The sequence below is a fragment of the Agelaius tricolor genome, unplaced genomic scaffold, assembly GCF_023055355.1.
Source record: "Agelaius tricolor isolate 1412-34295 unplaced genomic scaffold, bAgeTri1.0.p SCAF_2, whole genome shotgun sequence".
Lineage (NCBI taxonomy): Eukaryota > Metazoa > Chordata > Aves > Passeriformes > Icteridae > Agelaius > Agelaius tricolor.
In genome coordinates, this window is record NW_027269262.1 from 16,625,359 (window position 1) to 16,647,495 (window position 22,137).

The following is a 22,137-nucleotide window of genomic DNA, read 5'->3' on the forward strand; positions in this document are numbered from 1 at the left end:
ACCAGACACGTCTCTATGCGCAGCAAAACCTAAAGTGTGAATAGCGAGATTAGACACATATTCAACTTTTCATGGTTTCCAGATATCTAAAATGTGGGTAGGAAGGGCAAAAGGTGGAAAGGAGGTTAAAAAAAAAAAGGCACTTAATTCATAAATTAATAGAAATTACTGCTACAAAAGAAAATATTTGGAAGCACTCATTGACAATATATGGGAGAGAATATTTGAAAATAAAATGATTTATAATGGACAGAGATTCTTTATTGTAATTTCAATTTGTTTTAACTTCAGGAGTCCAATGGTATGTTTCTTTTCTGTCGCAGACATCTTTTCATGAAAAATCCTTTCCTTAGGATTTTTCCTCCCGAGAAGCTGAGAGGCCTCAGGAACAAAATGTAAATAATGTTTATCTGCTGCTGTGGAATGCAACAGGTGCACCTGTGATTGGCTCATGTTGGTTTGTTTGTAATTAATGGCCAATCACAGTCAGCTGGCTTGGTCTCTCTGTCGGAGACAGAAGCTTTGTTATCATTCTTTCTGATTCTATTCTTAGCTTAGCTAGCCTTCTGATGAAACCTTTTCTTCTATTATTTTAGTATAGTTTTAATGTAATATATATAATAAAATAATAAATCAAGCCTTCTGAAACATGGAGTCAACATTCTCATCTCTTCCCTCATCCAAGAACCCCTGTAAACACCATCACACTTTTCTTTCAAGACTATAAAATATTGAAAAAAAAAATCTAGGTGAGTATTTGTAATGGCTAGGTTCATTAGTATATACCCTATGAAAGTGTTCTCTCCTACCTTCATTATGTGCATATAATTGGGGTTGTGCTCTGTACTGTTATACTGAAATTGATAAGGGAGTTTTAAAAACATTAAAAACATTTTAAATGCATGTTAAAAAATCTTTACTGAAAATAGAAAACATCAGAAATAAAGAGAAAATTTGCCAAGATAGAGGAATAACACTATACTTGTGTACTGTGCAGGAGAGCTGACAAATTTCTCTCCTCAATTTCAAGGTGTTGATTATAATTTGTATTGTATACAGACTTCTAAGTGTGCATGCATGTACCTTAGAAAAGTGTGCTTACTTAATTAAAAGAAGCAAGTGTGGTTGTGTAAATAGCCAGAAGTTGTAACTGCATTATGGTGCTATGTTTGCCATCTACTTTAAAAGGTTTATCTAGGCCTCCTTATGTCACTTTGATGCATGGAGCAAAAATGTACGCATAGGTAAACAATCATAAAGACCAAAATGAGGATGTGATCAGCACACATGCTGGCATGATCTGCAGCGGGGTGATGTAATGCAGTGCACAAGGGGATTCCTGAACCAGTGGAACCTCAGTCAAGAGATTCACCAGGAGCCAGTGCTTCATGCAATAATGGCTCACAAGATGTAGGTGAGGCTAGAGGCAGTGGTGGCCAACAAACTCCACAATTGCTGCATGCAAAAGGAGCCCCTTGGGAGTTTTAGGGACCAGGGAAGACAGACAGGGCATGGTATGTCAGCCAGGGCTGTAGCACAGCAGTTTCCATAGGAGTTCCCCTGGAAGAGTATACATAAAAGGTGTTGAAGCCCTGCCAGCTCAGCCAAGGAAAAATGGTAACCATCTAGCAGAAGCCATGGCCACTCTGAGGTCTATGACTCCACAACAGATGCAGATTTGCAGACAGCCCCCACTGGAGCATGCAGGACACACCCCAGTGCCAGCTGCAGGGTGAGGCCTCCTCTACACCAGGACCACTGGGCAGACATGAGCACCCCTGTGGGAGGTGTGCCCAGGTACAGGAACCCCTCTGGTTAGAGACAGAGCTCCAGGAGGAGGTGAGTAGGCTCAGGAGTACCAGGGAGTCTGAAAGAGTGACAGACTACTGGAATCACATCCTACCTTCCCTGGGAAAGATCTCACAGGTGTTCGGGACACATAGAATCATTAAGGCTGGAAAAGTGTCACTGGCACAAATCCTATAGGAAGCAACTGAGGGAGCTGATGCTGTTACGCCTGGAGAAAAGGACTTATGGGGAACTTATTGCTGTGTACAACTACCTGAAAAGAGCTGTAGAGAGGTGGGAGTCAGTCTCTTTTCCCTGAGTAGAAAACAATAGGAGAAGGGAAAAGGACCTTAAGTTGTGCCAGAGGAGGCTGAGATTGGATATTAGAAAAAATGGTTTTAATGGTTTTAATAGTTACAATTTCTTCACCAAAAGGGATGTCAGGCCTTGAAACTGGGTCCCCAGAGAAGTGATTGAGTGACCATCCCTGGGAGTGTTTAAAAGGACTGTAGATGTGGCACTTAAAGAAATGATTTAGTGGTGGGCTTGGCAGTGGACTAACAGCTAGACTTGATCCCAAAGAACTTCTTCAGCCTGCATGATTCTGTGATTCCAGTTCATCTAAACTGTTTGCAGGGCACGACACAGCAAAGGAGGTGCATTTGAACAACAGAACAATGTTGGTCTTTTTCTGTTTTAAGCAGTATAACCACGGCAATACAGTTTGAACAGTATGTTAATGATTCAGACAGCTCATTTAGAACCTGAAATAAAGAAAAAAATCAAAAGTGGCTAAAATCAAAGGTTTTTGCCTTATCTTTATTTATGCAACTATGTCAGGCTGATAGTGTTGATATCTTCACAAGCTACAGGACAACTAAATAATTCTCTCATGTTTTTCTTGTCATTCAAAAATAAAGGGGGGTAAGATGAGTATTATATTTGAGGTATTTTTTCGATATACAGATATTATCTGTCAAAATAATCCTGTCAGAGGTTTGATTGTCTCAGATAATACTCAGCTAATTTAACCACAGTGCTAAAACTGTCAGTGGTACCCTTTGTGCAGTAATTGAATGGTGCTAAGGAGCTTCATGACCTTTAAAAATGCCAGCTCCCAACCAGGACCTGATGTAAAGTCTTTGCGAGCCCACACTTCCTTCCACAAGATGTAACTGCTGCAGCTGTCACACTCAATTTTTTTTTAATGTCAGATTCAGTTTGTCCTGTGTTTGGTATTTTGAATTCTATGCATGCTGGTAGATGACAAGTCTTTTTATTTATTTAATTTAACGGTTTTTAGAGACTTAATAAAAACCATAGTGTTGGAAAGCTTTTGTCTAAAGCATGAAGGATAATATTTTGTTTCTGACTATTTACTGAGGCTTATGTATTAGAGGTCATGACCTGAAATGTCTGACAGTTTCCATTTTTTGTTAGAACAGTATTTCACCTGAAAAATTTCAACATTTATTTTAGAACAACATATAATGGAATAGGTTATCTGGGTCCTGAAATTGTTTATATTCCTATTATAATGACGTTCAAGAGGGCCTTCCAGACTAAGAGGTTTAACAGTGTAAAGATCTATTCATGGTCCTATTTTATTAGTATCATACACGTATGCTTTTCCACATTACTGTACAATAAAGCAACATTTCCACACAAAGAGTAAAATACAAAATTACAAAAGAATGTGAATCACTGATAAAAGGAGGTGATATTTCACACATCAGATTCTGAGCTCAACAAGAGGTGTTTTTTGTAGACCTCAGGCACACTGGAGGAGTCAATGCCTATTTTTACACATTGAGACCTTTGATAAAGATTTTGAATTATCCTTAAGAAAGAATGCAAATAGGCATGTGTATTTAGTAGCAAAATGCATTATACAGAGAAGTCTTCTAGCAGCAAGTGAGAGAGACTGCAATAGAAGACAGAAAAATATACAAAAATAAACAGAGATAAAGTACTTTTTTTAAAATTATTATTTAAATTAGATGGCTTTTTACATTTAAAAATAGGCAAAATATAGTGAACATAGACACATTTAATTTCACTCTTCTAGTTATTTGTTTGCTTGTCTTTATCCCAACTCATGAGGTCTCTAATTTTATTCTTAGGATTCTCTTCCCTATCTCTCTCGATGAGAGTGAGCAACTGGCTGTGTGATGCTTAGTGACCAAGCTGGGATTAAACTATAACATATCCTCAGTGGAGTTCAGTGGAGAATTAGAAAAGTCTAAGGAAAATTTCCATTATTATCTCTCCACACAATGTTTTCCCCAGGTAAATAGCTAAAGTACTTTATTCATGGGATGTTCAGTGCTCCCAGTGGTTATAAAATAAACTGAGTAGGATCTCGGTTTATAACCACAACCTAGAATGCCAACAGCATTTCACAAACCTTCAGAATATCTTGCAGTCTATGAAAAAAAATTCTTAATTTTCACCCAGCTCTTTTCAATTTTTTATTGGAAAGTGAACATTTTTTGTGTACTATTACTACTGTAATAGACTTATATAGACTTTTTGTCCATATAAAATAGACTTATATCGACTTTTTGTCTATATAAAATATTGATTATACATTTACCCTTTAAAATAAACCAGATTCATATTCACCTTTCCTCTTTACTTGCTGTTGTCTTTGAATTAGGCTACCTATCAATGACCTAACCATGTTGATTCAGATTTTATTGAGAGCAATACTGGTTTTTAAATGTATTTGCCCTCTCTGCTGGGCTATTCTGCAGATTGTCTTCAGTGATGAAATCATGAAGTCTTTTTCAGTTTGAAGAAAAAACAACAAAGACCGTAAAGGGTCTAGAGAAGCACTTTCAAGTTAGGAAAGTACGTGACCTTTATCTAAGCAGTCCATGCCATTCTCTAGCAGTAAAAATTTTCTTCAGACAATCAGCTTTTTGGCTGAGATTTCTCAGTTGTATTGTCCTCAGCTGGGTTAGAAACTCCTGCTTAAAGTCTCCTTTAGGAAACAACTTGCATATCTTCTGCCTTCCAAATATATTTTCCTATGATTCATGTATGATAGATATAAGTAAAAATGCAAATGTGTTTATTTGTTCAGTTTGAAGATAAAAGACAAGTTTATTATCATAATTTTTGCAATATTGCCTGTATATGTTCCTATTATACTACGATTTGTGGCACAAAAAATGTGTCATGCTGTGAACAAAAGAAGGGAGGCCTGAGCTAATTTCTGGAACTGTGAACTGTACAACTATGTTATTCAGCCTCTGTTGTGAACTGAAACCTAGCACTTACAGGAAGAAAGACAAGAAGAAGGGACCTGGTTTTAGAATTTTATTTATCAAATTTTTTGGCAAAACTTCCACATACATGTTGTATACATAACTTTTGGTCTGTGCCAACTTCAGAGATGCAGTAGATACACTAAAATTGTGTGTTGTTGTAATGACATGTACCCAAATGTTTGGCTCAACATCATGTCCTGAATTTTGACCTAGTATCTTTTCTATAGCAATCAAGGTTAAAGAACTAATAGGAGCATAAATCTCTAATACAAAACTCGTGTTTAGCCTGACCTATTATGGACCCAAAACCCTTTTTAATAAGGTCGATAATAAGAACATGAATGCATCCCAAATCCAAGACTCACAATGATGCAAGTTATTCATATTTTCTGCTAGGAAGGTCTTTGAAGTTGTTATTTGGTTTAATCTATATAAAAAAGCAGAAAAGGAAAAATTTAGCTGTTTTATATACAGAGACATATAAGCCTCTGCTAGAACAAAAAAATTTTAAAGGTAGAATAAAAATCATCTGTCTTAGACAAACTGCATTTTTTCATAGCACATAGTTTCTGTGCATTGACAACACTACTGTGTGAAGTAACATGGAAGCCAAAGCTATTTTTACCTCAAACAGTACAGGCCTGATCAAAAAACTTGACCAAGTTAACCAAAAGGCACTCGTTGATTTGTGTCTTGGATCAGTTCCTTTTTTATATAAGTAACATTTCCATAGTTTTGCTCCTATTCTTTGAAAGGTAATTTGCCTGTTACTTATCAGAAAAGTTGATATATTAAAATTACTAGTTTCTGACACTGGAATTTATTTTGTAAGATTTTATGAACAGGAAAATGTTGCATCACAGCAACTTCCTCATAAATGTGACACTTTATACTTTATTTTCCTGCCATAAAATGAAAATTATACCTTTTGTGTCTGTATGTTTTCATGGTGAAAAACATTTCATCTGAGAATTTAGTAAACTGTAGAATGGAATTCTGCTTCTGCTGTTTTGCCAAGAGGCTATTGTTTTGATATTTACCACTACAGTGTTTGAATTCTTGTGTGCTGGACAACAGACATCTTCTCCAGGGAGAAAAAATTATACTTCAGAGTATTTTAGAAAGAAATTTGCATTTCTCCATAGCCTCAGAGACCATTTTCTGTAAAACATACCTGGAAATCAAGAATGTCTTCTGAAAAGAGTCACATTGCTCTGCTAGTGGTCTGAAAGCCATAGAGCTGAGAATGGAAGTATAAATTATCTGATTAAAGGTATTCTCCCTGTGGAATACATAGGTAAGCATCATACCCCTGAGAATTTCTTCAGAGGTAATGGCTGAGGTGAAATTCCTACTGTTGAAGATTTAGTTCCCTTGAACATAAATTTCCTTGAAATATTGTTTCTCCCTCACAAGTTTAGACTGCAACCATTTTGCCTTGATTCCTACTTCACTCTCTGTTTTACAGACCTGACCTAGTTTTAAACAGTAAAAAAATAGAAAGTGGCCTTCTATGAGTACATCTGCAAGTAACAATAAACAAAATATATTCAAGATATGCAACAATCTAAAGTTGCTGGGTTTGAGCCCCCAGGTGGCATTATCTGATGCAAGACGACTGGCTGGTGGTGGACTCCCTTGTTCTGCCCTTTTTTCGTGGGGTTAGGAAAAAAAAAAAGTCAACATTTCCAAAGCCACACCTTAAAAGGTGACAGAGCAAATTAAATGTCCGTGACAAAAGGCATACAGGATAATTGCCCCATGATGCATATCTAAAATTTTGGAAAATAAAACCCCAGACTTTGAGTTATAATTAAATCCACATTTCAGGATTTACTTAAGAAAGGCACGTTTTGAATAATTCTAAATTAGAAATGCTGTTCTTGACACAGATGGTATCCATTGTACTTTTAGTACCATTTTTCCATTAGTTGTTTTCCAGAATAAGGTAGCTCTCTTCAATATTATACTAAGTAATTGTGACTGTAACAGTAGACTTTCATATAACTTTCATAGAAATAATTGCTTCAATATAAATAATTGGCATTTTTGCAGGGCTCCTAGAGGTTTGACAACTTTTTTTCTTGCTTTCTCAGCAAACTATTTCAGAATTAAGCCCTACATGTGTTACACATCTAAGATCAAAAAAATTTTTTCAACTCCAGCTTTAAATGGCCAGTTTCCTGAAGCTAACAGTGCTCAGCCCTAAGATAAAGGCCAGTGCAAATATGAGTTCATGAATATGAAATGAAGATACAGCAAAAAACAAAACTAACACACTAAAACAGGCATTGCAAGTGTTTAAAAATACAAAAATATCACTGAGGCAAAATCTTCTGTCACCAAGTGCTGATTTTAACTTCAGACCAGGTAAAAATGCACATAGATGGGCTGTCAACACTGATGATAAAGATGATACTCCTCTTCTCTTACAGTGCCTCATCACCATCACATTTGCTATATGTGACCTGATACTGTCTGCTGAGAATTAATTGTGCTCCACTACAGTAAGTCATTTGGGGCTACCGATCTTCACAAAAGAGTCTTAATCAAGAGCATAGGTGCACCAGATTAATCAGTGTTTATGTTATGCTGCAGAAAGCATCAGACATTGGTGTACAGCCAAGGGTAATTTTTTTTCCAGCTATTTGGTTTTTTTCTTATTGTACCCTTAAGGCATGGAGTTTTTAGAGTTCTGAATGCAGTCATACTTTCTTGTTTTGGAATGACATGTGACCAGTCAAATTATCATTTGCATATATCAGAAAAAGCTTATGTATTAGTACCATCTAGCTTAAATTCCTAAATTTTTTTGTGTAGTTCATTATGAAGGAAGGGGTATAATTTTTATTTCAATTCTAAGTTGCAGAAATATTTGAGAGAATGCAACAAACACTGCACAAGGATTGGCTGAAATTAGCTAGGGAACATAAACCCCATGGCTTTTAAACTTTTCTGGAAGTCCAGACAGAATAGTTTTACTTGATTGCTTCTTGGTTTCTGTAAAGGTAGAAAAACATTAACACTGTGTGATTATTCAAAGTGCAGACCCCCTTATACTGCTCTGTTAATGATCCTTAGCTGAGATACAAGAGTGAAAGCACAGACAACCAAGTCAATTTCTTTACAAACAGCTCCACTGAACAAGCCAGAAGTAATATTATAAGTAAGAATGCAAATTTTCTTGTGCAGATAAACTGGTCATTATATTTGTACACAGCTCATCATGTATTTATTGGGTTTTGCTGCTATATTGAGGAGAGGACAAAAAGAAAGTAAAGAAGGTGACACAAGAAAAACACAACAACTCTATAATATAGCTGTCCTTTTTTTTTTCTCTTTCTTTTTAATTGGAAAAAAACAGAAATAAAAAAACTAAGAAATTGCAAACACAAGCAGCAATTAGTGTAAAATTATGTCCACAATGTCAATGTACCCCAAGACCTAACTTGGAAGGATAAGGTTTTAAAATGAAAGAATAACTGCACTCATGTCCATTTTCTCTTTAAGCATATACTCACCTGTGTGGTTTCTGGATTGAAAGAAACTACTTTCAGGCTGGCTAATGCAAAGCACCAGCAGCAGGGCATAGGTCACCACCAGTATGATGAATGTTCAAAATTCCTGACCTGGTGATAATCTCTCATCAGAGTCTTCAGCAGCAGAGAGAAATTTGGCAAACTGGCTTCCCAACTTTCCTCTTTTAACTGGCAGAATTTGTAAGACAATGGTGAAATTTATAGCAATAATAAATGACTAGATGGTTTTTCCAGTAAATACCCTTTCCAAAACGTCAGTCAAGTCAAAATGTTGATACATAGTTTATACACACACAAAGAGGCAAATATATAGAAATACACCAATGCACTTCAGTGAGCAGGCTAAGGACTTCAGACAGCACTCAGGGTCCTTCTTTCTTTGTCTTCTTTCTTGTTAATGAGCTTAAGACACAGATGGGGGCGAAGCTAGAAGGCTTTTCCAGCCTTGGCTTTGTCTTGAGTGACAAGTGATATATAGAAACCTGCTAAATAGTCTTCATTATGTTTAAGTATTTTTTATTTCTTGCCAGACATAAGCTACTATATTTCTACTGCCTTTTGTAATCCGTTCTTATTATGTATTTTAGTGTACATGAGTCGAGCTTTGTTAGTGCTTGATTTAAAGCAGTTATAAATGCCCTGAAATAAACATATGTAGGTATGAAAATGTTTCATGGCTCTGATAGTACAGAATTACCCATGTGTCATCCCTAAAAAAATACTTTCCTAATTTGAAAAGTAAATTAAATAACCTTATTATGACTTAGAAAGGAAGGAACTAGCATAAAGGAGTATTATAGTTTGTCATTCTTTTAGTGATTTTTATTCCTTCAATAAAGAGTGAACAATTTATCTTGTCTGAATTAAAAAAAAAAGGCAAAAAGCTTACTAAAATATTTTTCAGTGCAATATAACATAGAATATTACAGCTTCTGTGTTACTCTGTTTAACACACATCAGTGAAAGGCTGCAATATAATTTCATTTGTCATTTTTCATTTATCACTAGGCTGGTCCCAAGTAGTCTGAATGATCTTTGTGTGAACAGATAATTAATAAAGGGGATTTTAAGAAAGATTTCTAAAAATTTGTTTTCTTAAGTGGTTTTTTAACTATTGCATATTATATACTGTAAGATCTCATTAGAATAGGATCTCTATGCATAGATTAAAAAACTATGAAAATAATATGCATATTTTATGTGAAATTAGATATATCATCCTAAAATAGGTGAAATGAGAACATATTATCACTAATAATCTCTTTAAATAAATTATTCATAATTAGTTTAAAAGCACAAAAGCAAACAAAGAGTCTGGGGGAAATGAAAGAGTAAAAATACATTAAAAATAGTTATTTCCAAAGTTTTAGAAATGGGTTCAGTTTCTTATAGTGAAAACTTGGAAGCTGACTTTATGATACTGATAGGAGTGTAAAGCTGGCACACACAAGTCATAACTGCAAATGTCAACCTTTAACCTTCTCAGCTGAAATGACTTCAAAGTATCCACTTGACCAAGGCATAACCTGAAAGTTAAATGGGTTGAGATCATTCTGGCTCTGATGACCTAAAAGGCGCATGAGGGTCATGCTTCAGCACTCAGTTGTTAGTAAAGCTTCTTAGCACACATGAAACTGTGGGCATTGAAATCTTTATCTCAAAAAGAATTTTTAAAATTCCCCAGACTGGCTGAGTTTCTCTGGCTCATTTGCTCTGCTTCCTTGCTCTGTGCAGAGAGAAAAAGATAAGTAGAATTCATGCAGAACTGTGCTATGCTATCAAGGAAAAAGTGACTCCCTGGGACAGACTGTATACATTCCTTTATGGTTTTAAAAGCCAGATACATTTTTTGCACTCAGTAAAGATCCCCTGCCACAGCATAGCCCCCATTAACCCCTCTGTTTCATAGAGCACTTATGCGTGGGGAGAGCAGGGCCTGGAAGGAAGACCTGAGTATGACCTAAGGCAAGTGAAATTATTTGCACTGTTATATGAGGTTATTCTGGTGTTTTCTTCACATGTTACTGATGCTTTGAGCTGTATTCAATTATACTGTTTGCTCATTGACCTCCTAGGGAAAGGGAGTAGAAGCAAGAGCCTGAGGGATGGATGGATGGATGGATGGATGGATGGATGGATGGATGGATGGATGGATGGATGGCAGAATAGAGAAATCTCATTTTGTGATTGAAAATCTGCAGGAACTTTGGTGCCATTTTCTGTGTAACAGCAGAGAATACATGCCTGAGACCACAGATTAAAAGACATTTACACATATAAAACAACATTTCTCCTTTCTGGGGAAGTAAGAGTGAAAATGTTTGTTGACAGATTCTTCAGGAAACAGAGATTTAACTCCTTCCAGAGGTTCAATTACATTTGAGATAAGTTTTGGTTTTGATACAGGATAGCTAGGTAACTTTGGCTCAACTATATGAGGAAAGGCTAAATTGTGAGAAGGAGCTGTGAAGTCTAGAGGTGAGAGAAACACAAATGAGAATGGTAAGACGACAGAAAAAGGTAAGACAGTTGAGACAGAAGTAGTTAGCTGCACAAGGATTCAAGAAGAAAATCACAGACATGAAAAGGTATAAAATCCTAACAAAAAACCAGGGAGTCATAAGATGTCAACTCAGAAATACTGAGGATTAGCCCTTTCTAAGGAGGAGTGGAATCCGGCCCTTCCCAACAGTCTGATGACTGCTTGGGCAGCAAAGACTCACCTGTAATATTAATGGTTGCTGTAATAGCTCATTAAATCTAACTACCTATTCTGTGATTTTACTATTAAATACTTTTTTTCCAATTTAATCTGTGTATATCTTTGCAGAAGTACTTTGCTCATTTTAAATATCTTCCACACAAAATGACTTGGAGAGGAATTGCAATGATAATACCTCAGACTAACCTGGGGAAGCAAAAAGGGACAGAGTACTCAGCATTGCCACAATTTATCAAAACCAGATGTAGCAGAAAACATCCATTTAAGAAAGCATCACATATACTCTCTTTACACCCATTATCTACCACTCCCTTGCCCAAGTGGTCTTCATGCACCTCACCTGAAAGAGATGGGCTTCTTTCTATTTTTTTTTTTTTATTTTCCTGGCATTAAAGACATTTTAATAATTAGCTGATTGAAGGAGGGTTAGAAAAAGACATAACAAAACAACTGTCAGTAGTATTGCACAGTGTTACAAAGTCTATTCTGACTTGGGAGCTTTGTTTGGACATTAGGAGAAAAGGTGTATTTCCCATGTATACTGGGAAAGTAGTGCAGAGCTGTAACAGTAGGCAGGATCTGCCTAGTCTGCTGGATCATTGTCCTTGAAATTTTCAGGATTTGCCTAGACCTGACCTAGTGCTGGACATAGACTCATTTTAGATGAAGGGCAGGCAAGATGTCCTCCAAGATCCCTTCTCACCAAAAATTCTATGAAATACTGTACTCTACATGTAAATTGAGTGAAAAATGCCAATTGTCTTTCATACAAAATGCAGAAAGGACAGATTGTAAGTAGTGCTAATTTTTTCAGTTATCTGCACATTTTGATTTTAATTACTGTCTATCAACTTGTAGAGCAGAATGAAAGCTTGGTAAGGATGATGTTGGCACTAGCCATTTCTGACCTGAATCTCTCCTTCTGGCCATCAGGATTTCACAGCATGAATATTAGACTTGGTCTTTCTACCCCACCCTCTGTTTTATATTAAAGTCCTTCATGCCTTAATCCTTTCTGACTTTATTCTGTCCTTCCAAATCAAATAATGACAGAAGAATGTTAGCTTTGAAGCACACTGATTTCTAAACGATTTCTGCACCACAGAAGCTTGACCTGAATGTTACGGTGTAACTACAGTTAAGAAAAATGGGTATGTGTACATCTATTTGAAAGCTGAATCTTACCTTTAGGAATGTCTCTGGTAATTGACAGAATATTATGAGGCAAATTCTTTTAGATATGATTCACAATTCACAATAAAAGTATTCATACAGTAATAACAATTTATTATCTTCACACTTGGCCCTGAAAAATAAAATGAGGGGTTGGCCCTGAACAATAAAATTAAGGGTTACTAACACTGCCCTTCTTTCTTCGTACTAATACAAATTCTCAAGCGCTCAGCTTAAAAGTGCTACTAAAGAAGAGTTTAAAGAGTAATTGAGAATTTACTTGCTCTAAGAGGAGCAGGACATGAGAGTTTTTTATGAGGAATATGAAATTCCAATATTGTGCATCCCCTTTTTTCAAAATATATCCAGCAAAGGAAAAACAAAGTCTAAAATCCCAGATTTATGCAAAACGCTTAACAGATTAAAGAACTTATAGAATTGTGAATCACCTCTGTTATTTCATTTAGGTTGTCACTATTCTGTGTTTAAAAGGGGGTTTACTAATTTTATTAATCTAATTATAGCTGATGATATGTCATTCACATGGGCATGCAGATTCCACACACTCTGAAAACTGATAATTATATAGATGATAAATAAGAACTGATTCACCATAAATTCTGAGTCAAACTGAGTTTGTATTGTTTTTTAATGACTATTGAATGTAGACTCTAAAACAAATATGTTGCAGAACAAATATGTATAGCAATCCAGTAATAACAAAACCATATAGTGCATAATATTTCATTATCCACTTTTTCAAGCATCAAATTTTACCCAAACTCCTAGAATTTAAGTAGCAAAAAATTCAAAAATGTTGTGAATTGATTAAATATTTTTTTTAAATAAGAATTGCAAGATTGTCTCATTTGATTCCATTTCCCACTGTTACTTAATTATTTAACTTAAAACTTTGTTCCAAACAGTAATAGAAACCTCCCCTAAATTCACTATCTCTTGCAAAATGCATTCAAGACAATATTATAGTCTCATAAACTGAATCAGAAAAGTTAAGTAGAATTTAGCACCCTAATTGTGGATCCTGGTAAATTAGTAAATGAAAATCCCGTGCAGAAAGATGCCATAAAATTTCCCCCATTTTAATCCATGCAAATAGAACTCCGTAAATAAATAAATAAAAGACACATTTAGGTGACAATGCAAAATACTCTTACAAGGTCAATCCAAGGGCCATTCTTGGTATTTACATTTTGCGCTGTGTGAAGAAAGTTCAGTTGAGCCCTCACCAGTGCACAAAGAAGGGAACAAGGGAAAGAAAGCTCCACTCAGTTCATCCCAGCACACAGGGAAGACACCAAAGACATATTTCCCCTTAAATGCCTCATATCTTCCTATTCCTATCATCAGTGACATTTATTTGAAATTAAGGATGAGAAATCAAAGGTCAGGAGAATGAGATAGAATGGTCCCTTCTGTGCCTACCCTCCCTTTGTCCTTATGGTACATCTGGGATTCTTGCGACTGGAGACCCTTTTCCTCTCCCTCTCTCCTTCTCCCTTCCTTTTCCCCCCTGCCCCTCTCCACTCCCCTCTTACCGTCTTCTCAACACAGATTTTAAGCCTGACCAAAAAATCCAGTCAAAGCTATGCCAAGTGCCTTATTCTTTCTGTATGCTCTAAAGTTTGCAAGTAAAAGTTGCTTCAGAACTCTGTCTTTCTTCCATGCACCACTGAGAGAATATCCAACTGCTTTCCCCTGTACCCACTAGTCAGGATGGGATATTTCAAGCATTTTCCTTTCTTCGCAGAATAATTTAGGACTGATCTATACTTGAAAGGAGTTGACTTGCTATTTCTAGTGCTGATGTGCCCCTTAAAGCAGAAATGTCTAACAGTATCATTAATATAGCAAGTGACGTGGGTTTTATTTGCAACACAACCACATGCACTGGAGAGAAGCTTTTGAAATGAAAGAATATCCAGTGATTACTTGAAAATATAGCTATTCATAATAAGAAGCCAAAGGAATTAGTTTCTGACAGGTGAGTTCCTAGTGGAGAGGAAGTAAAAATTATTGTCTTCACTTTCATTTGTGAAGTGGGACGTCTCAAAAATATAATAATTCTTTTCCTTGTCCTATGCACACAGAAATGTTGCTGTAGAACCTAAACAGACATCTAAGCACTTCTAAGAAAATCATGAAATGCTAATAATCAAGAAAAGAAACTCTTCTATGGATAACCACATTCATAAACTTTACTTGTGAGGCTTCTGAAATATCCATATCAGCATATCCGTATCAACAGAAATATCCATATCAACATTTAATCAACATTCAGTCCAGATTGTATATATCTGCCAGACAGTGCATATACTGCCTGTAAGCACCCCAGAATGCTGCTGTAAACTCCTTTCAGCCAAGCCTTTAATATCACTGAAACAATGTTGGGACCTCCAAAACTAGCAGATATCTGGATTGATAGAAATGTTGAAAGACAATGACAAATACATTAAAAAAAAAAATAAAGGAAAACTAATCTTATTCCTGGAAACCAGTTGACATTTCTGTATCCCGGTGATGATTTCCCTCTCACTGAATTATTGTCTACATCAGTTCTGAGGATGCAGAAAACCTTTTTTTATTTGGTTGCTGGTCAGCCACTGGGAGCAAGAGACTTCTTGGTAGGCAGAATGGGGAGCATTCTGGGGAGGATACAGCCAAGAAAAAAAATTATGACTGAAAGGTGAGCCTGTAGTCTGAGGCAGTGAGGACTAGGAATGAATGCAATATGACGGGAACAAGCAGGAGAAGGGTAGACAAACTGATTGGAAGGGTTTTCCCGGGGTGTTTCTGAAGCAGTATTCCTGTTGTCATACAGGAATGCTGCATCATACACATTAGTAGTTCAGCTTCACAGGGTACAGAATGTTAAAGAAAAAACACAATATCAGAATATCACAATTCAGACATGACATTTCTGAAACTGAGAGAGAGCATGCATGGGAGCAATACGAGTGGTATTATATCTTTTTACCTTCAGTATTGAAGTGGCCATATTCCCACTACTATGTAGCTGGTTAGAGAAGAGATACTTGGAGTACTCTTAAGTTTAAGCCTGGCAAGCCATTCAAACTTGTTTCCCAGAGTTTTGCCAGGCTGCCTGACAATATTTCATGATCACATGCCCCAAAACACGTTCATGAATATATAAAACATTGTCTGACAAAATGTTTCCAAGTTTTTCAAGCCTGCTACTGAAGAAAACAAAATAATCCTATTAAATGTTTTCTGTCTGCCCTTATTGTTGTACAGCAACATAGGTCTCAAGAAATACCATTTTCTCCAAACTCTGTAATAAGCCATTACCAGCTTTTGTGCAGCTGCCACTGCTGCTGACTGGCTTTTGTACAAAAGTCATTGCCAATTTACTGTTTTGCCCTGCATTTCCCAGGGCAAGAGCCCTTACAAAGAAGAGATTCTGAAGCTGGTCATCCAGGCCTGTCCCAAGTCACCTCAGAAGCTGGCCTATTTACAATAAATGACTGCAACCACGAATCTGTTACCAACTCATGGAAACTTACAGGAGTTAAGAGAGGTGAATTCAGGTCTGCAATAAATCAGAAAACAAAAATAAAAACATAAACAAAACCCAAACCAAACAAACAAACAAACCAAAACCAATTACACATAACCTGAGGAATTATCTATTTTGTTTAATTATCATTGAGACCTGAAGATGCAGAATGAGAAAATGGTACATTGTGAAGCCAAAGGACTTCATGAGTATCTCAATCAGCCTACTTCATGAGTATCTTACCCTCAGTGTTCGACTTTTCACTGCTGCTCATCATTCCTTAACTGCTTCTCCACCTTACCAGATTGTTCTCCTTTTTAATGGGATTGGGAAAATGGTAACATATTTTGAGAGATGCCTTGCCAACTTGTTTTGAAAGACCCCATACCAGCTTGCCCTAAGCTTTAAAAAACTACAGAAAAGAAACCCCAGGTTTTATCTGTGTTGCTCTAAATCTCCACTTTGGTTGTACCATTCATGTTCCTGTTACACTATTTGTGTTATGAGAGTCATCTGTCTTGGGGGAATTACAGCATCTAATACTAGAGATACTGTGCATCAGCATGGCAAAAATGCTGTCTGAAAATAAAATACATAACTCTCATTTGAGATATATATTTATTGTTTTAAAAATCCCATTTCCTGCATTTAGCTACAACTCAGTGAGTATGTAGCTTTCTTGATTTAAGGAGCTAAAATTCTGACTTATTACAATTATGGCAGCACAGGCAGTTTTATTTTTTATTTTTAAGCAAAACAACTCCAATTTTTGGGGCTTTCAGCAGATAACTAGGAAATGCACAAGTACCAAAAAAAAAAAAAAATTGAAGGCTTGATCTTACATTGTTGTGGTTTGCAGGTGAGAAAAGAACAGAAAAGCTCAATGATGCATTAATGACAGCCTCTAAATATCCTGCCTATCAGCCAAACTAAGGCCCACAAGACAGGAACAGAAGGTAAGCACATAGTTTGTGATTTTTATTTTTTTTTAACCTGTAAAGCTTTCGGAAGAATTGAATTCAAACAGTCCCAAGTCTTAGACAAAGACAGTGTTTCCACAATGAAGATTGCAAAGATGGAGGGAGGAGTTGTGTATGTTAACTCTAAATTAACCTGCTTGGGACTAGTAGCAGCCTAGCTGTAAAGCACTGATCACTCCCCAGGCAAATTTGCTTTGAAAGTAACTTAGCTCCTTCATAGCAAGTCAGAAATGTAAACTCTAAAATTGTGTAGACAGAATATTCTGATCATTCATCCTCATTTGAGTCATGCCTTTTAATCTTAGCTTACTGATTGCTCCTATTCTCTTACCCTGTTATTCTGAGAGAGGATTTATAAAACAGACATTTCTTATCAGCATATATCTCAGCACTGAGGTATGAAGGGGTAAGTGACCATTTCTAATGTCATTTTCTTAATACAAAGCATAGAACCTCTCAAGTTAAAGCAATGTTGCCCAGGGGATGCATTTAATTGTTAACAATTCCATTTAATATCAGCTAAGCACATGTTAAATGGTACATTTTCACCCATGTCCTTTACCTTCATTCCTATAGGCAAGAACAAATATTAAGATCCTGAAGTACTTGTACTGAAAGCATTTTAACACTCACATATTATATTAGAAAATAAATTTTGATTTTAGACAATTTTAGAATATCTAATTTTACTTGTTTCTAAGCCTTCTGAAGTTTCTCTTACCCTAGTTATACCAATATATATTTTAGCTTCAGGCTGCTTACCAGTGAACTATTCCATTAATTATGAAAGAGTGATCAAAGACAACAGTTAACCTGCTTATATGCTCTGAATAAAGATGGTAAAATATTTTGATTCTGATGGAATGAGAATAGGTCAGTTCTTAACAAATTTGTAGCTGGCAAGAACAAAAATGTAATTTAGAACAGTCTAAAACATATTTAGTTTGCATTCAGACAATAAATGTTGCCTAAAATCTTATCTGATTTATGATGGCATGGCTGATCATTAAATGGAAGTAAAAGGAAATGAAGAATATAATGGGAGATACATACCCAAAACAATGACTGATATCAGCAACCAATTCAACAAACTCACAGTCATATATAGACTTAAACATCATAACTGTGACCAGGGTTAGGCAAATAAAAAAAACTTAGCTATCATTTTTTTCTCTTATTCAGATTCTTCACGATGCATGAGTGGTTCAGGATATTACAATCACACTATTGAGGAAGTAGAGTTCTTCCAGGTATGTGGTTATATCTGTGCTTGTAGTTGTTCTCTCATTCACACTATCACTCAAAACCTGTCACACAGGAGTGAAAATTGGGAAAGCTGAAATGGTGCAAGCAAGGTGAAAACAAAAAGGGTAACAAAACATGACTTTCTGGCTTTTCATTACGTTCCTGTGGTTTTGAAAATTTCCTGGCTGTCCATTATCACAGATTTCTTATAATATAAGGCACAATTTAATCAATAAATATAAATGGGTGGGGTTTTTTTTAGAATTTGATGATAGGTACTTCATTTCTGAGGGTTCCTATTACATGAGATCTTTCCCTTCAACTAAAGAGCTAAAATGGAAATGTCACTTTTTTTTTTTTTAATCACTGAGATACACATAGCTGTTTTATTCTATTTCTGTAATTATTTCAAGTCTTCTTAAAGATGTTATTTAGAACATTGTCCTTTATATTTTTCTTTTCATGGAATTTTCCTTTAGGGGAGAAACAAAAGTTGAAAGACAGCATTGACCACTTAAAGAGTTTAACAAGTCTCAAAATGCAAGCAAAAAGAAAATAGATTCTTTAGAGGTTTGTCTTATGGGGAACAGAAAAATTATGCTTCTTCTTTGCAAAAAAAGAGAAATTGCATACTTTTTCAGCTAAATAACAAGACAATATAGTCTTGGTGTGGGTTAATCTGTTGGTACACAATGTTGTTTCTACTCAGAGAACATTTTGATAAAATATTAATGAGGTCAGCTTGTTCTGGTAGAAAGGGTTTTGATAGTAAAAGCAGAAAATGGAGAAAGTAGATCAGCCTTTCAGTGCTGAAAAAAGAGTAAGGAGGACATAAAAAAAGGGGAATAAAGGGAATTGCACTCTATCATGAAAAAAAAGAAATTATGTACAGAGATGTAAAGATGAGGGAGTGAGTTATAAGAAGAGGGTAAAGGATAGGGAAACTAACAAGGTTATGAATATGAAGTTCAATTAAGTTATCAGAGTACACATTGAAGCAGCAAAACTGAAGATATGATCAAATACATGAAGTGGAGTTGCCTCAGTTTTCTGGTCTGATGTGAAGTAGTTCTGTAAGTGCAAGGAAGTGGAATATGGAAAATTATACGTTTGTAAAAAAAATTTTAAAAGGTGCCAGGAGAGGTTCAGGTTGGACATCAGGAAGAATTTCTTCACTGAAAGGGTGATTGAATGTTGGAATAGGCTGCCCAGGGAAGTCATGGAGCCACCTCCCTGACCCTGTCCAAGAAATGACTGGATGTAGTACATAGTGCTGTGGTTTAGTTGGTAGGGTGTTGCTGGGTCAAAGTTGAGCTCAATGACTTTAAAGGTCTTTTCCAGCCTTAATGAGTTTGTGATTCTATGAAAAGAAGTCACCACTACTGCTGTATTAAACCCAAAATAATGTGAGAAACCAAATGCAATGGAAATCTGTGTAAAACTATCTTTTGAATGTGTGGGTGACTGGGTTTCAGGGTAGTATTTCCATTTTCACAAGTGCCGCATTGACATCTTTAAATAAAAGGAAAGGCTACAAATTAAATTATGTAGCTTTTTAAGGTTGGATGGAAATGTTCAATGACTATCTGATTTTTGCTTCCCTTAGCAAAAACTTTTAAAAAATATTACTGGCAAAACAACAACAATGAGAAGTTATTCAGAAGATAACTCGGTGTGTAATGCAGAAAGAAGTGTCTTAATGTAAGAAGAAAGACCAAGAAATGTTTAAGGAAGATGAGGTCACTGTACACTTCTGTTGAAGTGTAGAAAAGCTGAAAGAAGACAGAGCTAGGAAGTGCACAACTAATGATGCTTCAACAGAGAAGGTAAACTGATCAAAATCCAGGCTGAGTAAGGAATAAGAAAATGCATGAGAGCGTAGAGGGTCAAAACAGAGAGTTGATTGAAGGGGGAAAAGGGTTAATATAGAACATTTTACAAGAAGAAGGGAAGAAAATGAAATAAATTTGAGCAAATAGAATGAGATGAGGAAACTTCATTTACTCTGGTCAACGTAAGTAAAAAAATAAGATCTTCATAAAGAAGAGTAACAATTGCCCTGTTTGCATTAAGGTTTTCTTATTATTTTCTCATGTTTCAACAAGTGGAACTTTTTAAAAGCCTGAAGCTTGATTGATATTTCAAAAGCATGAGACTTGCAGTCAGATAGAAATTCATAGAATCACAGAATCACAGAATCCCTGAGTTGGACAAGACCTTCAAGATCATCAAGTCCAACCCAGCCCTAACACCTCAACTAAATCATGGCACTGAGTGCCACATGAAATCTTTTTTTAAACACATCCAGGGATGGTGACTCCACCACATCCCCAGGCAAACAATTCCAGCACTTTATCACTTTTTCCATAAAAACTTTTTCCTAATATCCGACCTATATTTCTCTTGGTGCAGCTTGAGACTCTGTCCTTGGGTTCTGTCAGTTGGTGCATGGAGAAAGAGACCAAGCCCCACCTGACTACAGCCACCTATCAGGAAATTGTAGAGAGTGATAAGGTCACCTCTGAGTCTCCTTTTCTCCAGGCTAAACACCCCCAGCTCCCTCAGTCGTTCCTCACAGGGTTTGTGTTCCAAGCCCCTCACCAGCCTCATTGCCTCCTTGGGATGTTCTCAAGCCTCTCAATGTCCTTCCCAAACTGAGGGCCCAGAACTGGACACAGCACTTGAGGTGTGGCCTCACCAGTGACAAGTACAGTGGAATCATGACCTCCCTGTTCCTGCTGGCCACACTATTCCTGACACAGGCCAGGATGCCATTGGCCTTCTTGGCCCCCAGGGATTATTGTGGCCAAAATGCAGGACTTGGCACTTGGACTTATTAAACTTCATCTTATTGGACTCTGCCAATCCATCCAACCTTTCCAGGTCTCTCTGCAGAGCCTTCCTACCTTCCAACAGATTAACACACGCTCCCAGCTTAGTGTCATCTGCAAATTTACTAATAAAAGACTCAATCTCCTCATCCATGTCATCAATAAAGATATTGGACAGAACTGGCCCCAGCACAGACCCCTGAGGGACACCACTGGTGACTGGCTGCCAGCTGGAAGCAGCACCATTCACCACCACTCTCTGGGCCTGGCCATCCAGCCAGTTCCTAACCCAGCACAGAGTGCTCCTGTCCAAGCCGTGGGCTGCCAGCTTGTCTAGGAGTATGCTGTGGGAGACAGTGTTAAAGGCCTTGCTGAAGTCCAAATACACAACATCCACAGGCTTTCCCGCATCCACCAGGCAGGTCACCTGGTCATAAAAGATTGGTGAAATGCCACCTACCCCTCCTAACCCATGCTGGCTGGGTCTGACACCCTGGCCATGCTGTAGGTGCTGTGTGCTGGCACTCAGTATAAACTGTTCCATAACCTTACCGGGTACTGAGGTCAGGCTAACTGGACTATGATTACCAGGACCCTCCTTCCCACCCTTTTTGTGAATAGGTGTCACATTGGCCAGCTTCTACTCACCTGGAACCTCCCAGTGAGCCAGGATTGTTGGTAAATGATGGAGAGTGACTTCGCAAGCTCATCTGCCAGCTCTCTCATCACTCTGGGATGGATCCCATCTGGGCCCATAGATTTATGAACATCCAAGCAGCTCAGCAGTTCTCTGACCACCTCCTCCTGGATAAAAGGGACCATTCTGCTCCCTGAGACCCTCTGCCAACCCAGGATGACAGTTGTCCTGAGGACAAGCCATCTTCCCACTAAAGACTGAGGCAAAGAAGGTATTAAGTACTTCCACCTTCTACTCATCTGCAGTTACTAAGTTCCCTCCCTCAAACAAAGGTTGGTCTTACCCTTATTTTTACCATTAATATATTTGTAAAAACATTTTTTATTATCCTTTATAACAGTTGTCTAATTAA

At 36.9% G+C, this 22,137-nt stretch overlaps 1 pseudogene; it reads right to left on the reverse strand.

Moving 5' to 3' along the window:
* Positions 1 to 20,514: 20,514 nt before the first annotated feature.
* Positions 20,515 to 21,910, reverse strand: LOC139601233 (uncharacterized; annotated as a pseudogene).
* Between the last annotated feature and the right edge of the window lie 227 nt (positions 21,911 to 22,137).